We start from the raw sequence: 6,997 nt of genomic DNA on the forward strand, positions 1-6,997 counted from the left end.
ACAAGCAGGGGGAGTGGGAGAGGGAGAAGCAGGCTCCTCACCCAGGAGGGAGCCTGATGCGGGGCTCGATCCCAGGACCCTGGGATCATGACCTGAGCCGAAGGCAGACGCCCAAGGACTGAGCCACCCAGGTGCCCCAGTTTGAACCCATTCTTTACTCCTCTTCTCCCCATGTTTTAGGTATATGGTGTCATATATTATATCCTTTTTTATATTGTGAGTTCCTGACTGATTTTTTACAGAAATATTCATTTTTACTGCTTTTGTGTTTCCTACCTTCATTCCTATCATTTTTGGTCTTTTTCTTTCCACTCAAAGAGACCCCTTTAATATTTCTTGCAGGGCTGGTTTAGTGGTCATGAACTCCTTTAGTTTTTGTTTGTCTGGGAAGCCCTTTATCTGTCCATCTATTCTTTTTTTTTTTTTTAAAGATTTTATTTATTTATTTGAGAGAGAGAATGAAAGAGAGCACATGAGAGGGGGGAGAGTCAGAGGGAGAAGCAGACTCCCCGCCGAGCAGGGAGCCCGATGCGGGACTCGATCCCGGGACTCCAGGATCATGACCTGAGCCGAAGGCAGTCACTTAACCAACTGAGCCACCCAGGCGCCCTGTCCATCTATTCTTAATGATAGCCTTGCTAGATAGAGTATTGTTGGCTGTAGATTTTTCTTATTCAGCACTTTGAATATATCATGCCACTCCTTTCTGGCTTGGAAAGATTCTGCTGAAAAATCTGCTGAGAGTCTTACATGGTTTCCTTTTATGTAACTGTCTTTTGTCTTGCTGCTTTTAAGATTTTTTCTTTATCGGGCACCTGGGTGGCTCAGTCGTTAAGCGTCTGCCTTCGGCTCAGGTCATGGTCTCAGGGTCCTGGGATCGAGCTCCGCATCCGGCTCCCTGCTCGGCGGGAAGCCTGCTTCTCCCTCTCCCGCTCCCCCTGCTTGTGTTCCCTCTCTCGCTGTCTCTCTCTTTGTCAAATAAATAAATGAAATCTTTAAAAAAAAAAAAGATTTTTTTCTTTATCACTGTATTTTGCCATTTTAATTACAATACGTTTTGGTATGGATCTGCTTTTATTGATTTTGTTGGAGGTTCTCTGTGCCTCCTGAATCTGGATATCTCTCTCCTTCCCCAGATTAGGGAAATTTTCAGCTATTATTTCTTCAGATAAATTCTCTGCTCCCTTTTTTCTCTCTTCTTCTTCTGGGACTCCTATAATATCTTTACATTTGATGGAATCACTGAATTCCCTAAGTCTATTCCCATTTTACATAATTCTTTTCTCTGTCTTTTGTTCAGCTTGGTTACTTTCCATTACTCTGTCTTCTAGGTCATTAATTCATTCCTCTGCTTCCTCCAGCTTGCTATTCATTCCATCAAGTGTGTATCTCATTTTGTTTACTGAGCCCTTTATCTCTACTATGTTATTCCTTATCTCTATGTTAATGGCCTTGCTGATGTCCTCCACTCTTTTCTCAAGTCCAGTGATCAGGCATGTTACTTATATCTGTTTTGCTTAGATTTCCTGCCATGGCCTTGTCTTATTCTTCCACTTGGGACAAATTCCTCTGTCTTCTCATTTTGTCTAAGTCTTTGTGCCTGCTTCTCTGTGTTAGGAAACTCAGCTATGTCTTCTGTTCTTAAGGATAACTGCTTTATGAAGAAGAGGTCCTATAATGCCCTGCTATGTAGTGTCCTCTGTTCCCCGGGGCCTGGCACTTCTGGGAGTATCTCCAATGTGTGCTGTGTGTGCTCTGCTGTTGTGTCCTGGCTGCTTTATCTTTCAGACCAGTCATCTGCAGAGGCTCTCTTTGCCTGTAGTGGGCAGTATTTGGTCCTTGGCCTGAATGTGCCATATTTTGCACTAGGTATGCTTGTGAAATGAGACTTGTTGCCACCGCCACCAAAACCAAGGCCTTGCAAAACTCCCAGGTTGGGAGACACAGTGTTGGCAGGGATTTGGGCTGGTCTTCTGAGGAAGAGGGCCCACTGCACTGGGACCGGGAAGGGTGGTTCCACCAGAGCGTGGGGGGGGGGTTGGTATAAGCAAGTTAAGTAGTGAGTGTTGGCCCTGTGCCCTGTGTTTATAATGAGGGCCAGGGGAGGGAAATGGCTCCCGACAGTTTCTTTATTCCTGGAGGGGTCTCATGAACGCTGCCTCTTTGAGGCATGCTCTGAGATGAGCAACTAACCTCCCCACTGTGTGCCCCATGAGCTCTTCAGATTGCTGTTTTCATACTATGTGTCTGTGGGCTGTTTGCTCTGCCTTCTCTCCAAAAGCAGCCCCAATGTCTTCCAAGCTCTCCCATAGCCAAGCATGCTGACCTTTAAAACTCCCGGCTCTAAGCCCCTCTCACTTTCCGAGCCAATTGCTATAGGGATTCATTTTCCCCATGTGCTCCCCAGTGTGCTAGTCTGTCTCTTGGGCTTCTTTCTCTAAGACTGTAGCTCCCTCCTCACTGCAGCAACCAGGACCCATTTCTTTCCCAAATTACATCTCTGTATTTCCTACCTTCTCCTATGTGGCCTCTTGTCTACCTTCAGTTGTGGAGTTTGTTCTGACAGTCTTCAGATCAATTCCTGGGGCATTTGGGATGATTTGATAGTTATCTAGTTGTAATGGTAAGACAAGGTGAGCCTAGGGTTCTCCTACTCCTCCACCTCTTCCCCTCCACTATGAGTTGTTGATATTTTTGAGTTGCATGAGCTCTTTATATAGTACATAAATTAAACACTTGTTTTCCATGTTATATATACTTTACCTAGTAAAGACATCTGCCATTTGGCATCTTGCCAAATAGAAATTTAAAATTTTTATGTGAACATTTTTAGTGTTTTATGACTTTTGGTTTTGGCGCCTTGCTTAGAAAGGCCCTCCCCTCTCTCAGTTTTTTGGTTTTGTTTTTTTTAATCCTTCACATTTTTTGAAGAAGTCTTCATGAAAGAAACAATGACTCAAAACTTCAACCTGGCTTTAGAAGCATTTTATATCTCTCTAAGATACTTTTGGTTCACTGGCATTTTCACAGCACAAAGTACTTACTAAATTGGCACACTTGTGGGATCTCTCAGCATTGGCAAAGCAGAGGCTATTTTGAGATTCATAAGAGGAAACTCTTGACCATGTCTGGGGTGCTGCAAGTCCCAAGGAAGCACTCTCTGTTACTTCCAAAATGAGACTAAACAGACATCATTTAATTCAATAAGATGATGAGGCAACAACAGGGTCCCAAGGCTTCCAATGACCAGTTTCTCCACATCTTATAAATTCATATATGCCTCTGGGGGTGTTATTTTAGGAACTCCCTAATCTGTTATTATTGTTACATTTTCTCCAACAGTACAGGCAGAGAACTTTAAATTAACATATCTTTTTCTTACATTCACTATAACTGGAAAAGCTTCCTCGACGTAAATTAGGAGTGCCAGATCTTTAGAAAGGGAAGGGTAATTTGACTGCCAAGTGATGCATTTTTGCCTGTTATGCATGTAGGCATAGCTAATATGGTTTCCAAACAAAACACTATGACAGGTTCTGTTAATGTGCAACTGGGGGGATGCCTGGGTGGTTCAGTTAGTTAAGCGTCTGCCTTTGGCCCGGGTCATGATCCCAGGGTCCTGGGATCAAGTCCCGCATCGGGCTCCCTGCTCACCGGGCAGTCTGCCTCTCCCTCTGCCTGTAGTTCCCCCCTGCTTGTGTGCATGCTCTCTCTCTCTCTGACGAATAAATAAATAAAATCTTTAAAAAAAAAAAAGACTCTGCTTACTCTCCTATGGGAGAGTCTTCATTTAAAAAAAAAAATGTGCAACTGGGGACCAGACTGCCACATTCTCCCCCATATTCCTGCATTCAATACAGACACCCCCATTCATTCCTGTTTGGAAAACAAGGTTTTGCTTCCTCCTTATTAAGGAGAAAACATCAATGTTTGCCTATAAATAGTGATTCAAATCAGACCTCAAACTTGACAAATACAACCATTACAGTCTTAGCTGCAGTTTAGGGTGTGTTTTCTCTTTGGGGGTTAACGTACACCTACCTCCTCATTTCTAGCACCTACTGGAAATAAGAACAGTGAAAAGTGAATCCTAGTAACTTAAACAGATCCTGGCTTAGTAAGCCCCTGGAGAGAAAAAGTAGAAATAAAACTTTACAGAGTACTATAGGTAATTCTAGGTAAGATTCTTCCTCCTTGTATGAGTGTATGTGTGATTTTTCAGAATCTCGGGTTTCTCTTAACCACATATTTAAAAAAGACTAGTCGTGTATTTTAAGTGTATATGATGCTTCTCAGTGAAATGAGAGAGGCAGTTTTCCATCTGGTTCTGTTATTTTAGATCCTTTAACTGTTCCTTTTCAAGAAGATAATAAAAACAAGTGCTCTTAGGTTCAATGCTTACTACATGCCAAGCACTGTGTGAATAAGCATATACACTGTAGCTTTTAGTCCTCATACTGCCCCCATGTGATAGATACTTAAGTCATATCTTGTGTGTTTAGTGGAGTAATCCTCTCACTAAAGAAGTCTATTGACTATGTTAAGGTTAGATAGGTTTATATATTTTTTTAAGATTTTATTTATTTATTTGAGAGAGAGAGAATGAGAGAGAGAAAGCACATGAGAGGGGGGAGGGTCAGAGGGAGAAGCAGACTCCCCGCCGAGCAGGGAGCCTGATGTGGGACTTGATCCAGAGACTCCAGGATCATGACCTGAGCTGAAGGCAGTCGCTTAAGCAACTGAGCCACCCAGGGGCCCGATAGGTTTAATATTAATGTGGAATGGAGTAAGTCCAATAGGCAAGCAGCAACACTTTCGATTTCTCCATTTGTTGCTTCACTACCTCCAGAGATCTGAATGGTTTGAATGCATAGACATCTATCAATGGATTTTCATTTTCTTCCTTCCTTTGATCTAATTGAGTGGTTCTGAAACATTGATGTATGTAAGAATTGCTGTACAGAGTTGCATAAAATCATTTTTACTGAACCTTATACTTTAGGAGCAATTTAAGAGATGTTCAAGGTGATTTTAACGATATATGATTTTTGCCTAATATGTTGGCTTTATGCTGAATCATCTGCAGGGAAATGACACATGACCAAGAGAGAAAAGAAGACGAGAGAAGAGAACCAAGGAGACTTCTACATAGGGTGAAAGAGTACCTATCAGTATACTGGACAATCTGAGGTCGAGGGAGGTGGGAAGGAAGCAAGGTCAAGAAGAATGAATGCCAGATACTGTGGTGAAAATGCTTTATCTGTGTTACCTCAATTATTATAGTAACCCTACAGATATGGAAACTAAAGTTACGGGTGTTCAAATGACTTGCCTGGTGTCACAAAGATGGCAGATGGTTGAGTCAACATCCAAACCCAGGTCTTTCTCACTCTAAAATTCAAGGTCTTCCTATCATAGCTGGCTTCCTTATGGGTTAGGACTTCCTGAAGTCAGCCAGAAAGAACTCTGGGGAATGGAGATGTGTTTGCTTGGGATGACCTAAAGCTTGGGGCAAGATTCTTGTAAGGCCATGTAGGGAAATATTTTCATTCCTCATGGAGAACAGACAGGCTGACCTGGTATGAATAGTTTAGGAAACTAAGCAGAATTTTACAAAAATAGCTGCATCCTTGCCTATTCATGATTTCTTTCCTTCTAAAAATATGGAAGGGACATCAAGACACTGGGCTTTCATGTACACAGCAAGTGTGTAACACGTGGTGATTTCTTTCAGGTGATCACTTCTCTGGCCCCCTGGGAATATAATTTGCGCATCCCAGTAAAAGATGTTAATTAGGCCAAAAACTGTAATCACTCTAGAAAAAATCATGCCCCCAACTTTGAGGACCTGCTAGCAGCTTTAGAAGAAATAGCCATGGGCTACAATGACTACAGTGGAGATGTGTAGCTAACCCTGTGGTGCTCGTTGGCAGGGGAGAAGGCAGAACACTGGAGACATGTAAGAACCACTAAGGAAGTCAGGGAGTGCCTCAGACACTCATAAAGAAGAAAGGGCTCCATCAACTTTGAAGGCTCATGAACACTACTAGTTAAGGGTGTAAAGTGAATTTCACTATAATAGAACAAAGGCTGTCGATGTAGTAAAACTGGATATTAGAATAGATAAGAACTAGTTCATATTCACAACTAACACCATATACTGTTATAATTATACATAGCCAATGGTTTTACTCAAAGAAAATAAATGTGATGTGATAGGAAATTTATATAAATATGTAAGATCATTTTCTAGGATCCACCAGCGAATTATCAAATAGGAAATGAAGAAACAGTTTACAGAGGAGGAAAAAGGAATTAATGCATAGAAAAGTCTATAGCCTCATAAAACTAAACACACACACACACACACGAGTACTAGTATTCCTGTATTATTTCTTATAACTCCATGTGAATCTACAATTATATGAATAAACTTTTCTATTTAGAAAAGTCTACAGCCCAGGGCGCCTGGGTGGCTCAGTCGTTAAGCATTTGCCTTCGGCTCAGGTCATGATCCCAGGGTTCCGGGATCGAGCCTGGGTCTGGCTCCCTGCTCGGCGGGAAGCCTGCTTCTCCTCTCCCACTCCCCCTGCTTGTGTTCCCTCTCTTGCTGTCTTTCTCTGTCAAATAAATAAATAAAATCTTAAAAAAAAGAGAGAAAAGTCTACAGCCTCAATAGTAATTAAATGAATGCAAATCAAAACAAAATTAAGTTCTGGTTACATAACATGGATTCCAGAGCCAATGAAAAATGTTGGCAGGGGCTCCTGGCTGGCTCTTGATCTTGGGGTTGTGAGTTCAAGCCCCATGCTGGGTGTAGAGATTACTTAAAAATAAAATATATTTTTTTAAATGTTGCAAAAAAGATGGGAAACATGTTACACTCTTACATTGTTAATAACATTGCAAGTCAGTTCAATCAGTTCTGAAACAATCAGAGTTTTGAATTTTCTTCAGTTAGAATTTTGTATAGGTCATTGTGCAGTTCTTTTTCCTT

Source organism: Mirounga angustirostris, unplaced genomic scaffold, assembly GCF_029215605.1.
Source record: "Mirounga angustirostris isolate CCGP_5_RB_7025 unplaced genomic scaffold, mMirAng1.0.hap1 SCAF_12, whole genome shotgun sequence".
NCBI classification, from domain to species: Eukaryota; Metazoa; Chordata; class Mammalia; order Carnivora; family Phocidae; genus Mirounga; species Mirounga angustirostris.